Genomic DNA, 23294 nt, shown 5'->3' on the forward strand with positions numbered 1-23294 from the left:
ATGATCATCTGTACAATTTAACTATCAAAATGTGTTCAGAATGTTATAAATACTAAAGCCAAAAATGATCTCATGGGTAATAATACAAAACAACAAAGTACTAAAATGAGTTGGTTTTGGTAGACATGAATACACTCACTGTCTGAAAATGTTTGGAAATTTAATCTATAAAATCCAAACTCAAGCAGCATAAAAATATTTTAAATTGAATGTTTATACACCGACAAATACGTTGATGAGCTGTGAGGTCTAACTCGATGGATTGCTCACCTCCTCTCTTGCTCATTATTTTGTAACTCACTCCTATTCCTTGATAAACAAACTTTAGTTTTCAAATGCTTAAACATTGTATGGAATTACTTTAAATGGCAGTGTTAACGCAATCAGAAGAAATTAATTAAAGCATCAATACGCTAATACTCAAAAAGCCTAATTTCAAGGTATAACTCCCTTGCCACTGACTGCATGAGAGCCTGTGGCAATAAAAATGACGACCGCACTCAGCAGCTGGAGGGTTCTTTGTAAGATCAGTCAGACTGAAGTTTGGTAATTCACCACACGAAATGTTTGACAGGAGGGCTGGGGAATTCATCTATCGCATCAGTACAAGGCGGCTTTTTTTTTTATTTGTTTGGGGGATGTGGGTGTCGCTGGCTAGGCCAGCATTTATTGCCCATCCCGAATTGCCCTTGAGAAGGTGGTGGTGAGCTGCCTTCTTGAACCATTGCAGTCCTTGTGGGGTAGGTACACCAACAGTGCTATTAGGAAGGGAGTTCCTGTATCTTGACCCAGTGACGGTGATAATAGTTCCAAGTCAGGATGGTGTGATGGTGTTCCCATGCAACTGCTGCCCTTGTCCTTCTAGGTGGTAGAGATTGCGGGTTTGGAAGGTGCTGTCGAAAGAGCCTTGGTCAGTTGCAGCAGTGTATCTTGTAGATGGTGCACACTGTTGCAACTGTGCATCTGTGGTGGAGGGAGTGAAGTTGAAGGTGGTGGATGGGGTGCCAATCAAGCGGGCTGCTTTGTCCTGGATGGAGTCGAGCTTCTTGAGTGTTGTTGGAGCTGCACCCTTCCAGGCAAATTTTTTAAAACTTATTCATGGGATGTGGGCGTTGCTGGCTAGGCCAGTATTTATTGCCCATCCCTAATTGCCCTTTAGAAGGTGGTGGTGAGCTGCCTTCTTGAACCGCTGCAGTCAATGTGGGGTAGGTACACCCACAGTACTGTCAGGAAGGGAGTTCCAGGATTTTGACCCAGTAACAGTGAAGGAAACAGCGATGTAGTTCCATGTCAGGATGGTGTGTGACTTGGAGGGGAACTTGCAGGTGGTGGTGTTCCCATGCATTTGCTGCCCTTGTCCTTCTAGGTGGTAGAGGTCGCGGGTTTGGAAGGTGCTGCCTAAGGAGCCTTGGTGCGAGAGTACTCCATCATACTCCTGATTTGTACCTTGTAGATGGTGGACAGGCTTTGGGGAGACCGGAAATGAGTTCCTCACCGCAGAATTCCCAGCCTCTGACCTGCACCTGTAGACACAGCATTTATGTGGCAGGACCAGTTCAGTTACTGGTCAATGGTGTCCCCCAGGATGTTGATAATGGGGGATTCAGCGATGGTAATGCCATTGAATGTCAAGGGGAGAGGGTTAGATTCTCTCTTGTTTGAGATGTTCATTGCCTGGCACTTGTGTGGCGCGAATGTTACTGGCCACTTATCAGCCCAAGCATATGGACATGGGCTGTTTCAGTATCTGAAGAGTTGTGAATGGTGCTGAATATTGTGCAATCATCAGCGAACATCCCACTTCGGACCTTAAGATGGAGGGAAGGTCATTGATGAAGCAGCTGAAGATGGTTGGGACTACCCTGAGGAACTCCTGCAGTGACGTCCTGGGACTGAGATGATTGACCTCCAACAACCACAACCATCTTCCTTTGTGCTAGGTATGACTCCAACCAGTGGAGCGTTTTCCTCCTGATTCCCATTGACTTCAATTTTGACAACCGAAATGCTCATGGTTGATGTCCTCTGGGTTTGGAACCTGTGAGGTCCCTGCCATAGACTGCCCCACCTGCACCTGTGCAGGGGAAGACTCAGCCATTGGGGCAGGAGTCAGCATGTGGCGCTCTGAATGGAGGGAGGGCTTCTGGCTTTCTGCACCGAAAAATGTCTCTTACTAAAATTAATTAACAGAGACTTGGTTTCTGTCAGGTGACCAAAGTTTCTCTCCCCAGTGTGTTTTCATAAATGGTGTTTGCTGGTGTGGCCATTGTTAGACAATGGGTTTGGATGTTGCTCATCTCAATACCATCTTGATAAAGTGGTGTTTTTCACACCCTTTATCCTTTGTTTGAGTCTGGAGTCTCCATGTCTGCCAAATCATTGTTAGCCTAACTTGTTGAAGAGGAAAAGCCATTAACATTGAATGGTCCATTTACATTTCTAATGCTTTCTTCAACACTTGACCAGCCATGACAATTTGGTTCAGGGTTCCAGCAGTTACCATGTGTATTTGCAGCACAGGAGAGATCACCTGACCTCTTACTCCATCTTGTTTTGCAGCAAAAGGTGTCATGTGCCCTCACTCCAGCTTCCCCCTCATTGGCCCATCCACGCTTCCCTGCTAGCCAAGAGTTGCAGAGCACTCTGCTGCATTTCAGCAAGGTGCTGAACGGCCACGGCGAGGCTTTCCTCAATTCTATTGTAATTGGCAGACTGAGTGTGCAGGACATTGGTGAGGGCCAACATGTGCTTTGTTGCCTGGCGCATCCGATGCTCCATGCAGATGGCCACTCTCCCCATGGAGATATCATGGACGGACTCTCTCCAATCTCACTCCAATGGAAATGCTGAGAAAACCTCACACATTTTCTGCTGCTGCTCCAAAATATACCTCTTCATTGATTACCCCCGAGGCTCAACATCCACATCCAACTGAGCAGAGCTTGCAATATCCTATGCTGTTTGACAGTGTTGCCTCAGAGTGCGCAACCTCATCTGAGGACTCCTCGGCCTCCGCCTGCACCAGTATGATGCTTGAAGGACATGTGGCAGCTGAAAGACAAGGGGAAAGGGTTCAAAGTCATCAATGTGCGGATGATAATATTTCAGTTACTGATGGCATCAATTCAACATGAGTGTTGCGTGCCATGTGGCTGTGTGATATTTATTTCACTCATCTGGAAGACCATCATCACTCTAATGGTCCTGCACTCTGTCACTCTGCTGATCTTCATCACCTCCTCGTCTGCAAAGGTCAGGGTGGCTATTGCTGGAGTGTCACCTCCGGTTCTCTGTTTCTCCCTGGAGTTCTGTACTCTCTTGCACGGAGAGAAAGCAGAGAGTTATGAGTGTGAAAAATTGAATGTTTTGAGAGGATGTAAGGACAATACTTATGGAGGGCTGGGGGTGAGATGGCAATAAGATGAACGTGAGTGTCAAGAGGTGACTATTTAGATAGGGATGTGAGGAGGCACCTTGAGAGACAGGAATGGGTGGAGCTGCAGGGTGTGTTGGTTTGAGCAGAGCTGCGCTGGAGAATGCTGGGGAAGTAAGAGTATGGGCTTTGGCACTTGAACATGTTGATGTCCTCACCTTTCCTGCCCTGATGAGGTCATTGATCCTCTTTCAGCACTGTATCCTTGTGTGAGGTATCACAACTTCTCCTGCCAACCTCCTCAGCCACTTCCATCCACACCTGCTTTGTTTCAAAGGCTGGCCTCTTCCTCCTGGCCCTTGGGAAGAGTGTTTCTCTGCGGGTCCTTATAGCCCACAGTGTGACCTCCAGGGATGCCTCTGAGAACTGGGACTAGCCTTCCCACGTTGAGTTGTTGCAGTTGCTCTCTCTCTCCAGACAGTTCCACAATGGATCCATTCAGGCCCCTGTTGGATCCCTTTCAATAGTGAAACTTGACAAGTCTGGTGTGGATCATAATCATGCCCACCCTCTTCGATTGGTTGAGAAACCCGGAAATGGGATACTAATGCTATGACTGAGTTAAAAAGCCACGGCGAAGCCCGCTCTGCTAATTTTCAGGTTCCCAACCTGCTGCTGGTCTTCCTCACTGCGAGCAGGTCTAAGTGTTAAAATTCTGCCCCATAGGCTCTAGCTAACTCAGTGATTACATCACCTTTTGCATCGGATGCTTGGATAAGACTGGTAAAACCCAGTCACTGGCACAATAAATACACAGGCAAGAACCCAAGTTTTTTTAGCCAGGGAAAGAGAGGTGCAATTACTAAACATCCTGTCTGTTATAAAAGCAAAATACTGCAGATGCTGGAAATCTGAAATAAAAACAAGAAATGCTGGAAATACTCAGCAGGTCTGGCAGCATCTGTGGAGAGAGAAGCAGAGTTAACGTTTCAGGTCAGTGACCCTTCATCCTGTCAGTTATTACTGCTAGCAGTGCCAGCCTTAAGGTCAATGTTAACTGCAGGTGTCCTCGCAGTTCTGTCACTCACTGCCTGGTGATTTAGAGTAGCGACAGAGCTCAACTGGCAATTCCAGGTAATTATGCCTCTGTTAGTATGTACAGGTGTGAGGGTACCTCTGAGTTGGTACAACTTGACCTGCCTGACATCTTGTCATTGCTCCTCCTCATCGTGCTCCAAAAAATATTAACAAAAATGGGGGAATTCCAACAGGGCAAAACATTGTGCCAATGTTATAGGTTTTGCAAGAAAAACTGGAGTGTCAAAAGACTGCACTCAAACATCCACAGCAACCAGATGCTTACAGGGAATAGAAATGAAAAACAAAGTTGACACAGCAAGTATTTAATAGGCCTCTTTAAATGCATTTCCCTTTACAACACAACCCCAGGAATCCTGGACAGAAATGAATGTCCACACGAGATCTACTGCTGCCAATATAGACAATTATTAGGGTATCATTGTAATAAAATTGGGGATGTGCAATTTTCCAGCCTCTTACCAGATGTGAAATTAGATTTAAACTGTTTAATCTTGAAGAGGAAAATAGCAAAAAGTACAGAAAACTGAGTGGGAGAAATTGGATAACCCCCTAAATAGGCACAGGAATCAGGATGCTTGATTAACCTGTGCCTGTTGATTGCAATGCAGGCAGCATGGCCTGAGTTATATTGCTACCTTTTACCTCAGTGTGGATCTAAAACCATTTTATATTGATTATATTGATGCAAAATCTACATCCTTAAAAGATAAAGTATAGATGGAAAAAGGTTAATTTTAAGAGTCAAATATAAATAGAAACACTAAATATTCCTTTCACATCCTTGAGTTTCTATGGTCTTTTGGTCAACCATTTTTGTAATGGGTGAAATAGGCTGCTAAAATGAACAAGATTAAAATCTAATACAAAAGGCAAAATACTACAGACATTGGAAATCTGAAATCAAAACAAAAAATGCTGGAAATACTCAGCACGTCTGGCAGCATCTGTGGAGAGAGAAACAGAGTTAGGTTGATGACCTTTCATCAGGAGATTAAAATCTAGTCTGAAACAGATCAGTATGTTTGGAGGGGTGGGGTGAGATGCTGAGTACACAACACATCAGGGCACATCACATAATTGACCTCATAACGTAATAGCGTAATCCTTAGAAATTATACAGCAGAGATTCTTCAGTTGTTGCTAGATTTTATTTAAGGACAAGCAAGAATAAAAGATTAGGAGCAATTATCAGTTTTCTTTTTGTTTAGTCTAGCATTTATTATTCCCAGCAAAAAAAGTAAATGATATTCAAAAAGTTTAGATATGAAAAATTCATTCTTTTCCAAGTAGGGATACCTCCTAAATATTGACCCACTCCTCGCCTTTCTTACCTTCTGAAAGACACTGTTAGTACCCAAAAGGAAAACAGTTCAGAAAACATTTTTTAAAATTTGTGCACAGTAGCAAAAATAACAAATTATTGAAACTTGTACTCACTGTGTGTAGTATGCTTGACAGAAATGCTATGATCTTGCAGACCCAGAAGTCTCCTCACAGCTCTCCTAATGTCAGTGTGTCCCAGTTTGAATACCTAGGACACAGAAGTGTGAAATCTTAAGAGTCATTCTCAACTTGCGGTGTTTGAATGTAGAATTATAGAAGTTAGCAGGATCAGGAGAGGGGTTCACAAGGGAAGCCTTAAATTCTACTGTTTTAAGATGCCAACAGTTATCCCATATGAAGACCTGGTCGGGGAAGTGCCATTAACCAGGTATTAAACTCATTTTCTCTCTCCACTCTTTCATTTCATTTGTTACTGTACAATACAAATATTCATCTTCCAGCATCCCTGTATTTAATTTAGTACATTGGGATTTAAGCAGCTTTAAAACAACTCCAACTCCATCTGTATAAACATAGCAAGGAAGAGACAAGTACAAGACTGCCCAATAAAAGCAGGCAAAGGATCCGAACATTCTGTAAATAGAGTGACGCCAAATGGGTGCACACCAGCTCTGGTCAGGCATTTGGGCCTTCTTTTTAATGTCTGTGCTTTAATGTGAATAAGCCTAAGCAGAGAAATGAGGAAACAGCTTTCGTGATTTGGTCCATTCTTCACAACTGTTTGTGTGTATCATCTGTCCTTAGCCTTGCAAGTTTTTGAGAAAGAAGTTGAAGTAATGTGAAGAATGTTTAAACCTGCAAGTTTCCATTAGGTTTAGAGTGATCTATATTCATCTGTGTGTCCTGTTATGATGGTGCTTCTATATTTTTTGTTAAGTACTTTTTTGAGGACTCGTATTTTCAAATTATGGACATTGTTTTATTTGGGAAAACTGAAAAGGATTCCATGGATTTTTTCTTTCACTGCGGTCATTGAAAGGACACTGAGAGGTCTTGTTTGAAAACAACATTTACTGGAAGTCACCTGTCTTCAGATAAATACCCAGCAGGGGATTTTTGACTTGCGGGGAAATGTTGACTCTTGAGATATTGTTTTTGGTTTAGCTTTGGACAGTGTGTTGGGGTGTGAACTGTTTTGAAGGCAGTTGGAGAAAGCCTGCCAAGAGAGCAGTCACCATCAGCACCCTCTTCCATCTCTTTGAGAACTTCCTGAGAATCAAGTGTAAGAAATAGAGAAACTGAAAATCCTGCCATAAACCCCTGTTCTTGCATTTCTCCTGGAAAGCCCGCCAAACTGATCTTCAATGTTGCCTCAAAAGAACTGTTCTTGAAAGATCCCAGTGACAGTGTATTTGTGACTCCAAACCAAAAAAGGGACAACTGACATCTTTCCATATCTTCTCTTTTTTTCTTCAAGAATTAGCAAGTATTTGGCCAAAGTATAATTTTTTTTGTAACAGAGCTCTAAAGAGAAAATCTTTATTTTTTTCAGTTAACTAGTGTGTGCCTGTGTGTGTGTGTGTATGTGTGAGGGGCTAAGGTAAAAGGGAACTTTCATATTTCACTCTGTGTGTTAATGCTTTGCTTTATTACTGGTTATGTCTTGTTTTATAATAAACTGATAATTTTGTTGTTTATTATTGAAACCTGGTTGGTGTATTTTATTCTGGGATAAAGAATAGAAGATATGATTGACCACCTTGGTAACTGGGTAAACATTTAAATATATGTTGTGACCTGTGGAGAAGTGGAACTAGAAAAGAAAGTGCACTCCTCCCACCTCGGTCATAACAGTTCAAATTACAGCAGGAGGCAAGCTATTCTCTGTGTTACTGTTAATGGAATCAGCAATACATTGCTCTTTTAAATCTTTACCTTTTGAATGAAAACAATTGTAAAGCAATGACAAGATAATGTAAACAACTTACACAGTGGAAGGAATGTTTGCTTTGTCCACTCAACAACAACTTGCATTTATATAGCACCTTTAATGTAGTAAAACATTCCACGACACTTCACAGGAGTGTTAACAAACAAACTTTCAGTGAGAATTGAGAGTATAAGCAGTTAAAATGAAGTGGCTCCATTTCCTGCTGACCTCCAATTCAAACTCTGTTGTTTTTGACAGCAGATGAGATACCTGCCACACTCAGGTGGGAGAACAGCCTCATGAATTAATGCTAATGAGTTCTATGATGTCATTCGTCCCTTAATGGCATTTTAACTGGGGGCCTGAGCTGGGAATACAACTGGTTATGAAAGATTATTGTAAAAATGTTTCTGATTTGGGTCATTTAACAAAGGCGCTCTTTGTGCCTGCGAAGACAGAAAGAATAACCAGGTGCTATTTTGTATAGTGCAGTTTGAGCTAAGCAATTAGGAAAATGTTGAGATTATTTAAAGATGCACGCAATTTTAAAAAATCATAATTTTAATGTCATGCATTTCGATAAGGTTCAGATTCAGTAATAGCCAACTGTTCCCCAGCATTACTCAGTGAAGCGAAAAAAATATATATTCCACATTTCCATTATTTCACAATGGATTATTTCCCCATGCTCTTGTTCTAATTCTGTTTTCCAATGTTAAAACAATTTTGGTTGTTCATGACTCAGGAACTTAGGATAAAAAGGAGGTATGGTTGTGATAACAAAGCTAAAAGCTACTCATAAATACAGTAGAAGGACACAATAAGCACCATAAATTCTATACATCCTGAGTCATTTTCATTCCCCAGTGTCACTGCAGCAAAATATGCTTCTGTTTCATTGGCCCTTCCTGTCACAGGACGTGAGATACCAGAGAACTTTAAACAGAGTTGCTGTGATATTCTCCCATCTGCCCAAATGGTATCTCCATCACTGCTTTTGAAGATTGTCATGTCAGACAGTTATGAACAATTTTACAGATGGTACAATAAAGACAACTTAAAGGAAGACTTGCCTTTGGATAGCTCAAACTATTTAATATTCGGTGATGGGCTTTTTTTTTTAGAGATACAGCACTGAAACAGGCCCTTCGGCCCACCGAGTCTGTGCCAACCATCAACCACCCATTTATACTAACCCTACACTAATCCCATATTCCTACCACATCCCCACCTGTCCCTATATATTTCCCTACCACCTACCTATACTAAGGGCAATTTATAATGGCCAATTAACCTATCAACCTGCAAGTCTTTGGCATGTGGGAGGAAACCGGAGCACCCGGAGGAAACCCACGCAGACACAGGGAGAACTTGCAAACTCCACACAGGCAGTACCCAGAATTGAACCCGGGTCGCTGGAGCTGTGAGGCTGCGGTGCTAACCACTGCACCACTGTGCCGCTTTGAAATGCAATAATTTTTCTGATGTAATAATACAGTGCACAGAACGATGTCATACACAGTAATGCATAGAATGACAAATTAACCTATTTTTGGCTTTATGGATTGAAGGTGGAATGTTGGCCAGATGCCAGAAAAACAGGAGAACTCTCTGCTCTTCAAAAATTTCCATGGCAGCTTTAACATACACCTGAACAAGCAGCTGAGGCTTTGTTTGAATGTCACATTTGAAGGATGGCACTGTGACAAAAAAAGTATTTTTGTCTAGTTTTGGTTTACAGGCTGCCCTTTTAAATCCAGTTATAAACACATAACAAGTTTAAAAGCCAGCAACAATTAAATTCTATCCCTAGTTTGATCAATTTAAATGTTGAGGACAGTTTCAACCGGTTTTTGAACTGTCAATTTGAGGAAATGAGCCAAGCCAAAATTCAAACAAATAGATACCACATGATTTGTTCAGTTACAAGTATGACCCATTGTCTCTCAAGATAAGGAGGCCAAAGATAAGTATGACAGTAGCTATTTTTGAATCTGACTGTTTAAATCCACAACATTCGGGGAGAATATAAACATAGCTGAGTTGAGGTGGAATGGGATTGAGTTGAGGTGGAATGGGATTGAGTTGAGGTGGAATGGGATTGAGTTGAGTGAATCTGCTTGAAACTTCCAAGAGTTAAGCCAGGTTAGTTCAGCTTCCAGAATGGTGAGAAATAGATGAATCACCAGGCAGATAAAAAATTTTATTCAAAAGAATAGTACTTTAGTTTTGGGATTGTGGCCTTTTGTTATTTTTCTTTAAGGGGACTAGATAGGAGTAACTGACACAATAAATCATTATGCATGATATTGCTGTTATTTCTTTGTTCATCTTTTGTTCATTAAATTTATTTGACAGCTTAACCCAAAAAGGAGATCTGGTATTGTAATACTCTATACTATCTATCAAAGACAGAAGTGGGATCCTGTGGAGATGTAGGTTAATACCTGCAGCTAAAAATAATTATTTCTGGTTTGTTATCCTGGGCATGTTACTAAAAACGTACCTAGATAATAAGGCTAGCAAAGCACTTTGAAACCACAGAGAATTGGGACTCACCCATCAGAGTGATCTAAAATACAGAAGCTGTAAAATCTAAAGCAAGAAGGATAGGAAAGGACCAAAGATTTAATGAGCACCTCTGATAGCCCAACACTCCCATAGCACAGCATTAGGGCATTAACTTGAAATTATGAGTTCAGAACTGCGAGGAGGATTTGAGCTCACCACCTTAGAGGTGCTATGAACAGAGCCAAACTGATGCTACTGTGTTAAATAGAACAACTTATGTTGGAATGAGTCACTTGGATGATATTCATAAGCCATTTTAGTTTTGCTGTGGTAACGTTTAATCCTCTGAATCCAATTTGACGAGCACTTTTACCTCTTGGGTTCATTCAATCAGCAAGAGATGTTTAAAACTAGATTCCAAAAGAATGCTTTATTTACAACATGCAAGAATGCAAGTGGTCCTCAACTCCCATATTAGCTACATATACACAGGCAATTACCCAGCTCATGCTGTAGATAACTATAAAATCAGTATTAATATTTAAATTACCTATTTCAGCATCTCATTTGACCTTGTGGCACCTCTTGCTCTACAATCTCCTCCGTTCCTCTCCCGAGGAGCTGGATCATGCTGCAGTGCAGTTTCAACTCCTCCCAGCTGGTACTTCACCAACATATCCAATCTTCACTCGTAGGTCTAATCAGTCAAGTCTTTTCCCATGGGAAACACTGACTGAGGCTAGCCTGTTATCAGTAAGGAGTAGAAGCTAATTGTAGGACCCCTACTGATCTCTTGGTTAAGGTAATACAGCACATCATTCTGTGCCTTTTATTTACCAACTGAGTCACTGGAAGAGACCATTGATGGAATATTGTTTAAATGAACCACAGAGTGGTTAGAATGTGGTACCAGCTACCACAAAGTATTTGAGAGGAATATCATAGATGCATTTAAGGGGAAACTAGATAAGTATGAGAGAGAAAGAAGTAGAAGGCTATGCCTACAGGGTTACTTGAAGTAGAGTGTGAGGTAGTTTGTATGGAGCACAAACACCAGCACAGGCCCATTGGCTCGAATGGCCCATTTCTGTTCTGTAAATTCTATGTAATTTATCTAAATTTATATTTTCATTGTTTTGTGTGTCACTACCAAAAAGGTGGTAATTATGTTATAGATTCATTAAGTGGTTTACAGTTTAATCAGTACTTTTTCATGTTATTACAATGCAGTAAATACGTATTTAAAAACTACAGCAGCCTAGAAATGTGACAGAATGGTGCACATAGTTTGCAAGCTGAGAAACTGCAAGCCTTAACCCAAGACAATCATGATCACTGTTGTTTGATACGAATTAGTGGTTTTCCTTATACATGACCACAAAGTTTAGGCCATGAAGAGAAAGGTTACTACAGGTCACCAGTGAGATATAAAATTAGTCAAACATGACATTTTTTAAAGCAGGAATGAGAGTTCTTGCTCATTCCCAACCACTTCTAAAACATCATAAAAACCTGAAAATGTCGCTTTCAAAAATGTTCACACTGTTTTAAACAATTACCGTTTTATACCCATCAGTGGCTCTTTATATAAATTGTACATTTGAGATTTACATTTTCTGATTAAAATGATTGCTTAAACTTTGCAGAAAAGTATGCAATGATGAACCAATAAGCAATCAGTGTTCTTCCAATTACATTTGTTACCTTCCAAATAACATTGTTTTAAAAATATTGGAGACGTTGATTGTATATTATGTTGTGCAAAACAGTTCTATATTAAAAAGGTCTGCTTGGTATTACAAACTGAAAGAAATGTCCATTGTAGAGTATTTACAGGCTGATACAGCTAATGGTTTTTAAATGACCACAGTTCACAGTTGAGACCTGGACCAAAAAAGTGCCTCAAATTAGGCATTTCATGTTTACATATGAACATACGAATTAGGAGCAGAAGTAAGCCATTCGGCCCCTCTAGCCTGCTCCGCCATTCAATAAGATCATGGCTGATCTGTTTGTGTCTCAAGTTCCACACTCCCATCTATCCCTGATAATCTTAGATTCTTGTTAGGCAAGGGAACCAATCTACCTCCGCCTTAAAATTATTCAATGACACTGCCTCCACCACCTTCTGAGGCAGAAAAAAATTCTTCTCATCTTTGTCCTAAAAGGGGGACCCCAAATTGTAAAACAGTGTCCCCCATTGTCGATTTTTGTAAAAACCCATCTGGTTCACTCATGTCCTTTAGGGAAAGATATCTGCCGTCCTTACCTGGTCTGGTCTATATGTGACTCCAGACCCACAGCAATGTGGTTGACTCTGACATGGCCTTGCAAGCCACTCAGTCCAAGGGAAATTAGGGATGGGCAATAAATGCTGACCTAGTTAGCGATGCCCACATCCCACAAACGAATAAAAAACAAAAAAAAACTTCCCTCTGATACCATCCCTTCTGATCTGACCCCTTGCCATGTATTCATTATACCCTTTGACCTTCCCCTTTCTGACGTTAAACAATCTGTACTCACCAATGGACTCAGTTTTATCCCTTACACTCCCACCTCAATGAATTTCGTGTTCAGCATGACATTGAGCTCTTCTTCTGTCACCTTCGCCTCCGGGCTGACTTCTTTGACCAGGAGGCCTCCCCCACTCTGTCTGGTCTTGATTTTTTCATTGAGAACTTTTGGTGAGACATCGGCTGTCTCAATTTCTCTGCTCCCCTCACTCACTCTGACCTGTCTCCCTCTGAACTTGCTGCACTCTGTTCTCTCAGGTCCAACCCCAAGATTGTGATCAAACCAGCTGACAAGGGTGGCGCTGTTGTTGTCTGGCATACCTCTACCTTACAGAGGCTCAGCACCAACTCAAATACTTCTTCCTACCTCCCCTGGAGCATGATCCCACCACCGAACATCAAGCTACTGACCACAGGACTGTCACTGACCTCATCTCCTCCGGAGATCTTCCCTCTACAGCTTCCAACTTCATAGTCCCGCAACCCTAGACAGCCTGCTTCTACCTCCTACCCAAAATCCACACACTGGACTGTCCTGGCAGACCCATCGTTTCAGCCTGTTCCTGCCCCACTGAACTTATTTCTTCCTATCTTGACTCTATCTTTTCTCCCCGGTCCAGTCTCTTCCCACCTACATCCATGACTCTTCTGATGCCCTACTTCATTTTGACAATTTCCAGTTTCCTTGCCCTAACTGCCTCCTCTTCACTATGAATGTCCAATTTCTCTACACCTCCATCCCCCACTAGGATAGTTTGAGGGCTCTCCACTTCTTCCTTGAACAGAGGCCCAACCAGTCCCCATCCACCACCACCCTCCTCCGCCTGGCTGAACTTGTTCTTAAATTGAACAACTTCTCCTTCAACTCCACTCACTTCCTTCAAATAAAGGGTGTTGTTATCGGTACCCGCATGGGTCCCAGTTATGCCTGTCTTTTTGTTGGATATGTTGAACATTCCTTGTTCCAGTCCTACTCAGGCCCCTTTCCCCAACTCTTTTTCTGGTACATTGATCACTGTAACGGCGCCATTTCCAGCACTTTCTGTTTTTACAACAGAATTAAACATGGACTAAACAACTCGGACTTTGAACCTTGAACTCTAGTTAATGAAATAAGCAAAATGATGGCCTAGCTTTCTGATATCCTGAATTTAAAAGGCCAGCTATCACAAAGAGCAAAATTAATATTTTTGTACATTTAAATATTAATTATTTGTTAGCAATCACACTGAGCACATTACTAATGTCTTCCCAGGGTAAAGTATAGCCTGTACCAGAAGCCAAGTGGCAGAATTATCCTGTGGGCTTCTGAACTCTACTGTCAGGTTCAAATGGGGGGTCAGAAGCTTGCACTGTGTGGAAAACAGTTACTCACCTGTGATTTTCCCTGAAATAGTCAATTAACGGTCAGAATGCCCACTCGCCATCCAATTAAGGGCAGTGGACAGGCTCTCTGGAGGGCCTAAGGGAGTCTCTCCAGCACTGAAGCAGCAGCATGATGCCATTCAAGGTGGGTGAGGGAGAGGGCACCCCATAATGGAGCACCCTCTCTCCAACTTTTAAAACAAAATAGAAAAGGCCTTTGCAGCCAATGTGGGGGGCAGGGCACTCCTCCAAAGGGTCACCTGCAACTGCTGCTGAACCCAGGCAGGCAGGGAGGACCTCTAAGCCTGCCTCGGGTGCTGGCCCCCCGGTCTGCTGCCGGAGACCACCTCCGGGCAGCTGTGCTGTTGCCTGACGCTTGTGGGGATCTGGAAGCCGAATGGAAAATCCCCATCTGCCTCCGACAACAGGTCTTAATAGGCCCCTAACCTGCTCAATTGGCTACTCGCCACTTGGGGGCGCATAGCTCTGCCACCGCATCTCTCCTTTGGGAAAATGCCCCATGGGTGGGATGCAGCAAGGCGACCAGCATGCAGGCTGGCGGCGCAAAATTCCACACCCACCTCCATTCCTGCCCCCGGGGGGGGCTAAAAATCCAACCCATGGTATGTCAAGAATGTCAGTGAAGATTATTTATAAAACATGTGGTTGGGGAATGGGTGCTAAGAGTTGAACGTTTGAGCAGCAGATGGGCAGGGTGATGGGGTGGGCTAGCTGCCTGCCTGATTCCTCTGGCTGGAGGTCCATTTTGAGGGCAGGACTCATTAGCATGCCCCAGCTGAGCTGCAGCCTTAATGGGCTGTTAATCTTTGTGTGTTCTTCTTCTTGAAACTAAATCTATTAGCTTTAGTCAGATATTGTGGTTTCTGCCTTTCAAAAAGTAGAGAAAACCCATGTGATCTCCATTAGCCAATTTCACAATAAAAGGTTAGGCAATCCTGGGCACAGACACAGTGGCCCTGATTTAACTGCCCTCAGCTGGCGGGACAGGGGAGGGTAGGGTCACGGGAGTCACTTACTTCATCTCATCCCCCTTCCTTCCCACTGTGTCCCCAAAATAACCTGCTCTCTTAAGCAGGTGAGCAGGAAACCCACGAAATCCTGTCTTAAATATGCAGATCATATCGGATATGGTCAACAGGTTATGCAATTTCAACCTGAGGTTCGAGCAGGATGGGATTATGTGGTGGTTGGAAGGCTGCAGTGTTGGCAAAACCTGGAAGGTAGATAAAACCCTGGGCCATATGAGACCCAGCAGACAAGTTTTACATTTATTTTTCAGGTTTCCTTACGGGCTAGGAATTCTCCTCTGGGCTTCACAAGGAAGCTTTGGCCCTTCCTTACTCTCCCGCACTCCTCCACCGAATCCTTAAATTTGGACAGCTCTCCTGCAGTAGGGTATTGAAATGAAATCCTGCCATTAAGACTGGCAAGGCCTCCCATCCCCAGCCTTGCTGGGTCTTCTTCACAGTACCACACTCCCAGTTAATCCCTGGGCCGGCACAACTATTGATTCTCGGTGAATATCATTGTTTTTGCCGTGAGCACAAAACTAAAGCATTGGGAGAAACCTCAAATTGTAACAATGAGATTAGGTACATAACTGGTCAAGTTTGTATGGAATATCCCTCCGTAGGGTAGTAATCCATAATTTTCAAATGCAACATATACTGCATTTGCATGCATGAAATCTAAAACATGCTGTTAAATATAGTGTTGATGGTGGTTAAGTTAATTGTTCTTTTAATTAGTTCCATATCTTACCAATGTGGAAGTGTACTGCATTTCTCACCTTCAGCTAATATAGCGATCTTAATGCTGCAATCCAAGTGTGGTTACAACATCCTTTTTCAAAATAATGCAACATCAGACATCAGCAGTCCAGTTAAAGATGCACAATCAGCGTGTTATTGTTGAGTTGCAGTGAATGTGAGCAAGGGGATATCCAGAGAAAACGACACACAGGGACTTTGCTTTTGCAAAGGGTAGCGCAAAGACAATCTATTGTACCCTTTTTCCTCCGAGTCAATAAAGCATCTGTGAATGCACCTACACCACTTATGGTGGTTGACAGATGAGGCAGCCGGTTCGGAATATTGTGCCAAAGAATAATCAGAAGTGTTCCATATGTTGCTGAATACCTCCTTCAATCTGATTAGGTTTGTAAGACCCGTTGGTGGGAAATGGTGAACTGATACGTGCTTAGACATAGAATTGGGCAAATTTTATTTTGAAAACACGTTTTCATATTATTAAATTTGACAGAAAACATAAATGTAGAAAAGATGTGCCTAAAAGTAAAAGACAAAATGTAGCTTGCCTCATTTTTCAAATGATGGATAAATTAATACCTCACTCCATATCAGACAAAATCTGGAGTTAATTATTCCACATAACTGATGTTTTCCTTAACACTGCTATAAACAGATGTAACCTATTGCCTCGTTTTTCCCTCTAGCAACGACTGTAACTTATAATTTTATTACACTGCGAGGTTAAAAATAGCATACATTGTTGTACCCACAAAGTGTCATCCATTGATTCATGTTAAATTTTACTTTAACCCCTAACAACTGTTGTTAAACAAATCATTTTCCAGCATGATGCAAAGTATGTTACATATGTTACCTTCAAAAAAGAAGCAGCGTCTACAGGTGATCAGGGACATAGGAACAAGAGGCCATTTAGCCCCTTGAGCCTATTCTCCCATTCAGTTAGATCATGGCTGATCAGTATCTCAACTCCACTTACCCACTTCTGCTCCATGTCTCTTCATACACCTACCTAACAAAAATCATTCTGTGTTTGGATTTATTCACCAAAGACACAACAGCATTGGGAACAGACTCTTAAAATCTCCAGGGCTCTAAAATTCTATCAGGAGTGAGTATAGAAACATAAATAGAAATGGAGTTGCCTGGACTTTGGGGTTGGATGGCCAGTGATTATGGGCTGTAAAGGCCAACAGGTTGTAGTTTTAGCAGCTTTAAAAAAGGCAACTCTTACTAAAAGGGTTAAGATTAGTAGTGGGCAAATTATTGGAATCTATTCTGAGAGACAAGATAAACTGTCACTTAGAAAGTGACAGGTTAATCAAGGATGGTCAGCATGGATTTATTTATTTATTTTTTATTTAGAGATACAGCACTGAAACAGGCCCTTCGGCCCACCAAGTCTGTGGCAACCATCAACCACCCATTTATACTAATCTTATCTTATTTGACCAACTTGATCGAATTTTTTGAAGAAGTTACATGGAAGATAGATGAGGATAGTGCAGTTGATGTGGTCTACATGGATTTTAGTAAGGCTTTCGACAAGGTCCCACATGGCAGACTGGTTAAAAGAATAAAAGGGAAACGCAACAAGGTGGATACAAAATTGGCTCAGTGGCAGGAAACAAAGGGTAATTGTTGACGCATGTTTTAGCGACTGGAGGGCTGTTTCCAGTGGTGTTCCGCAGGGCTCAGTACTGGGTCCCCTGCTTTTTGTGGTATATATTAACAATTTGGACATAAATGTAGGGGGCATGATCAAGAAGTTTGCAGACGACACAAAGATTGGTCATGTGGTGGATAGCGAGGAGGATAGCTGTAGGCTGCAGGAAGATATTGATGGTCTGATCAGATGGGCAGGAAAGTGGCAAATGGAATTCAACCTGGAGAAGTGTGAGGTGATGCATTTGGAGAGGTCAAACTGGGCAAAGGAATGCACAATAAATGGGGAAATATTGAGAAGTGTAGAGGAAGTGAGGGACCTTGAAGTGAAAGTCCACAGATCCCTGAAGGTAGCAGGACAGGTCGAGAAGGTGGTTAAGAAGGCATATGGAATCCTTTCCTTTATTAGCCGAGATATAGAATATAAGAGCAGGGAGGTTATGCTGGAACTGTATAACTCATTGGTTAGGCCACAACTTGAGTACTATGTGCAGTTCAGTCACCTCATTACAGAAAGGGTGTAATTGCACTAGAGAGGGTACACAGGAGATTTACGAGGATGTTGCCAGGACTGGAAAAATGCAGCTATGAGGAAAAATTGGATAGGCTGGGGTTGTTCTCTTTGGAACAGAGAAGGCTGAGGGGAGATCTGATTGAAATGTACAAAATTTTGAGGGGCCTGGATAGAGTGGAGGTGAAGGGTCTATTCACCTTAGCAGAGAGATCAGTGACGAGGGGCACAGATTTAAAGTGATTGGTAGAAAAATTAGAGGGGAGACGAGGAGAAACTTTTTCACCCAGAGGGTGGTGGGGGTCTGGAACTCACTGCCTGAAAGGGTTCAACTCATTCAAAAGGAGTCTGGATATGCACCTCAAATGCCGTAACCTGCAGGGCTATGGACCAAATGCTGAAAGGTGGGATTAAAATAGGTGGATCATTTTTCGGCTGGCACAGACACGTTGGGCCAAGTGGCCTCTTTCTGTGCCTTAAACTTTCTATGATTCTATGAGGACATTGTCAAGAGAATCCCCCTTGACTGACATCCCAAATGAGTCCACTCCAGTTTTGTGCAATAAATTAGGGATTAGAAAGGATTCCGCAGAAAGAGACATTTCAAAGAGAAAACTAAAGACATTGAAGTGATCAATAAGTAATTACTCCCCAAAATGACTTACCTGTGGGCCAATCATATGATATTATCAATAGTAAGTCCATGTCCCAATTGTCATTGGTGAGGGCGGGGGTTGCTTCTGCAGGGGTGGCCGTTGCCACCGGGATAGGGCCCTCCTTGGGCCACAGGTTGCCCAATCAGGAGGGCTCTCCCTGCCACTGAGCCCACAGGGAAGTCATCAGCTTTTACTGGGCAATCTCCCCACGTGACGGAGTGTCATTCCCAGCAGCTGTGGGAAGAGGCCCTCAAGTGGCCCTTAACTGGCAACCTAAGGGCCTCAATTAGCCTCTTGATGGGTAGACCATCTTCGAAATTCCTCACCCCTGATAAAATTGCATATCATTGGGAAAGCGGTGGGCACTCCACCCCCTGCCTTCCCTCCCAATTCTACACCCACCCACCCACTGCCTTGCAACCCTCATCCGTGGGGCACATTAAATTCCGCCCCATAATGCTTTCAGCAAAACAAAGAATATCTATTTCAGAGCAGCACATTGGAGCAGAGGTGTACTACAGCAAAGCCAGGTTATGGGGAAGGAGGAAGGTTAACCAGCAAAATGGAAATTTGCTCTAATATGTTTTGTCCAGAAAAAACAGGACATATCCAATCAGTCCAATTACCGTCCCATCAGCCTACTGTCATGAATACATGCTATGCCAAATTATGATTTTTTTTTATCTATTGGCTGGAAACCTAAATTAAATTTTTCAAAAAGAAAAAGGAACAGACAAAAGGTGACTGCGAGCCGCTAAAATGGCCACCGACAATTTCATCAAAATCCCTTGCATTCCATTGCATTGAGAATTGTCTGGCTAGTCACCCAAGACAATAACTTGAGATGTTTGGAGTACCTCACCTGGCCATTAACAAAACATTAAAGTTAAACTTGGGACATTAAACTGGTGGAAACAGACCACTCGAAGGTAATCACTTGAACAATTGGACCCTGATAGAGAGATGGGACGTCCTAGACATGAACTAATTAAGTTGTAAGAGGAAATAAACACTGAGCCATCATACCATCTGTGTGTTCTAAGCTGGTTGTTTTCTCTCTGCTGCAGACAAGCAACTGGCACTGATCAGAAGAGATCCAAGTGGGGGTCCCTCTCTCTCTCCCCCCAGTCCACCAGGAAAGTTTTGAACCCTGCCTGCTGGCTGTAACCACCTAAGCATCACCGCAGCAGACAGAGACCCCATGAAGGAACTCATCCACATCGCTGTTTTCCAGGAGGACTATCAAGTCTGCTGGCCACATCTACAAGCCGGAAGCCTCAGGACCACTGAGTTCATCCGGATGACAACCGAGTCACCAAAGTCCACAGACTGTGTACCTCTTTTTATTGCTCCGGACTCTAATCCAACCAATCTATCCTTCCCCACTCTGTAACTTATTTGTGTGTGCGTGTGACCCTCGACTGTGTATGTGTGTGTGTGTGAAAGTTGGAGCATAGTTTAAAGCCTGGCTACCCGACCTGAACCCGACTAGACCCGATTACATGTGTTGGGGTCGGGTCGGGGCAAGGTTCTGAGTCCAGCATTCGGGCTCGGGTCAGGTCGGGCTGGACACTGTTTCCGGGAAGTCACGGGATCAGGCTTACCCATGGTTCCCCACAACTCCAGCTGCAGGAATAGTCTGCTGCCAGAACAGATGAAGGAGATTCGTGTCGGGTCAGGCACGATTAAAAATTAAAGGACTCAGGCTCGGGTAGGGTTGGTTGTGGTCGGTTCGGGCCCGGGTCGGGTTTTAATTTTATACCCGAGCCAGGCTTTAGCATAGTTTATTATTTTACTTAGATTGGTTAAACTCAAGAAAACCTGTCCAATTGGTTCTTTTATGATATAGCATGTAAATAGTGAATCATTCACTGAATTGGGAAGTACATTCACTTTTAAAAAGAAATAAACCCTGTTGCGATCAAACAAGGAGAAGGAAAAGAGGGGAGCCCTTCGTACCCTCCTCACCTGATCACAACATTATGCTTAACCATCAGCAAATTGATACAAGGGGTTGTCAACGATGCTGCCAACCAGCACTTATTCACCAATAATCTGCTCAGTTTGGTCTCTACCAGGCGCCCTGGGCTCCAGAGCCCAGTACAACCGTTTTCCAAAAATGGAAAAAGAGCTGAATTCCAGAGGTCAGATGAGAGTGACTGCCCTGTACATCAAGGTGGCATCTGACCGAGTGTGGCATCAAGGAGCTCCAGTAAAACTGAAATCAATAGAAATTAGGAGGAAAACTCTTCACTGGCTGGAGTCATGGCTAGCAAAAAGGAGGTTGGTTGTAGTTGTTGGAGGCTAATCATCTCAGCCCCAGGATATCGCTGCAGGAGTTCCTCAGGGCAGCGTGCTAGGCCCAACCATCTTCAGCTGCTTCATTTCCTTCCCTCCATCATGAGGTCAGAAGTGTGGATGTTCACTGATGATTACACAGTGTTCAGTTCCATTCACAACTACTTAGATACCGAAGTAGTCCATACCCACATGCAGTAAGACCTGGACAACATCCAGGCTTGGGCAGATAAGTGGCAAGTAACATTCACACTATACACCAAACTAGTACCAGGCAATGACCATCTCCAACAAGAGAGAGTCTAACCACCTCCCCTTGATATTTATCGGCATTATCATCGTTGAATCCCAGACTTCCAACATCCTGGAGCTCACTATTGACCAGAAACTTAACGGGACCAGCTACATAAATGCTGTAACTATAAGAGCAGGTCAGACTCTGGGAATTCTGTGGCAACTAACTCATCTCCTGACTCCCAAAGCCTATCCATCATCTATAAGGCACAAGTCAGGGGTGTGATGGAACACTCTCCATTTGCCTGGACACGCAGCTCCAACATCACTCAAGCAGCTCAGCACCATCCAGAACAAAGCAACCCACTTGATTGCCACCCCATCCACCACCTTAAACATTCATTTTCTCCATCACTGGTGCATTGTGGCTGCAGTATGGAGCATCTGCAAGATGCACTGCAGCAACTCGCCAAGACTCCTTCAACAGCACCTTCCAAATCCACAACCTCTACCACCTAGAAGGACAAGGGCAGCAGATGCATGGGAACATCATCACCTCCAAGTAATATGCCATCCTTACCTGGAAATATATTGCCAATCCTTCACTGTCACTGGATCAAAATCCTGGAACTCACTACCTAACAGCATTGTGAATGTACCTACACCACACAGACCACAGTGTTTCAAGAAAGCGGGTCACCACCACCTGCTCAAGGGCAATTAGGGATGAGTAATAAATGCTGGCCTTGCCAGCGACACCCACATCCTGTGATTGAGTAAGAAAGAGGTGATTTATGAAATATAGTCCAACCTCTCTTACATAGGTGGGTAAGAAAAATTTGAAGTAGCTATCTGCCAGTGAAGCTTTTCATTTCAATTTACATCTATCGCGGAGGAGCCCTGTAAGCAGGTACTTGATTTGTGGTCAGGTTAGACCAAGAAATTGAAAGAAAATGAAAAGAATTGTTACAATTGGGTGAGGAAGGGGTCTCAGGCTCCCCTCTCATCCCTTTCATGGTTTGGCCGTAATGGTTTTTTAGCTTCACCTCAGTGAGTCCTTACTCACTGCTTTCTAATTGTAATTGTAAATGAACCAATCAGACAGGCCTTCTCAGGTTTAGACAAGAAAGGTGTAAGTTTATCAACCTTAACTCTCTAACTCAGTTAAAACTACTAAAATACACCACACAACCACGCTAGCATGCATACGAGATAAACACACACACAAATATATACATAAGAGGAGAAAGAATTAAAGAGGAAAGGTTTGAAGTAGTAGATGGAATTCAGTTACTGTTTTTTAGCTTTGCTGTGAAGTCTTTGATTGAAGTTAAGTCTTGCAGTTCTCGGGGCCAAGTGTACACTTTCAAACCTGTTTCGCTGGTACCAGAAGGCTGCAGGGGCCTTCTGCCTTGAGACTTAAGTTAATTCCGTGGGTCCCTGGAACTTTGCGTGAGAGAGACAGAGAGAGAGAGAGAGAGACCTTGCTTCTCTTTGGTCATCAAAATTGCAGTCTGTCTCAAAACTTTACTGTGATACACAATTCAAATCAATTCCCAGGTTGGCCAGCAGGTTGGTCATGTGACCAGCTCTTTGTTTGACACAGCATTGCCTGCAAGGGTTGTTGATTCTTCAAAGCTTACTAGACACACTCTAGTAAGGGGGGGGGGGGGCGGGTTGGCGGATGGAGTGCTGGCTCTTTACACAGACAATGACTCTCAATGTCTTTTGATCATCACTGTTGACATAACCCATCTGACTAATTGAATCAGGGAGTACTCCCATTGTCTCTCTAGGCAACTGTCTTTCAGAAATGCAAATTTGCAGCCATGTTTTCAGCCACTGCTCTGTGATCCTTTTAAACAAGTAATGTTCAATGTCCAGTGCAAGTTCAAATAGTGTTCCATATTCTGAAATTAATATGTTTCCATTTGGCAGGTGTGGTTTCCATCACAGAATAAATTCCAGACTTAATTTATTTTGTTCTCCACTTTCTAAAATTGAAATGTTGCAGAACTGTACCATTTTATATTACTTTCCAAATGATCTTCTAACATTGT

The 23294-nt window shown here is 42.9% G+C and overlaps 1 long non-coding RNA gene across 1 annotated transcript in view; it reads left to right on the forward strand.

Moving 5' to 3' along the window:
• The window catches only part of LOC137355396 (uncharacterized), a 204106-nt gene extending 182448 nt beyond the window's left edge, over window positions 1-21658 (forward strand). The window contains exon 4 of the long non-coding RNA XR_010970919.1: window positions 19770-21658. This is a non-coding gene — a long non-coding RNA (uncharacterized lncRNA). The remainder of the gene's footprint in view (window positions 1-19769) is intronic.
• The last annotated feature ends 1636 nt before the right edge of the window (window positions 21659-23294 follow it).

The sequence above is a fragment of the Heterodontus francisci genome, chromosome 42 (assembly GCF_036365525.1).
Source record: "Heterodontus francisci isolate sHetFra1 chromosome 42, sHetFra1.hap1, whole genome shotgun sequence".
In the NCBI taxonomy this organism is placed as follows: Eukaryota; Metazoa; Chordata; class Chondrichthyes; order Heterodontiformes; family Heterodontidae; genus Heterodontus; species Heterodontus francisci.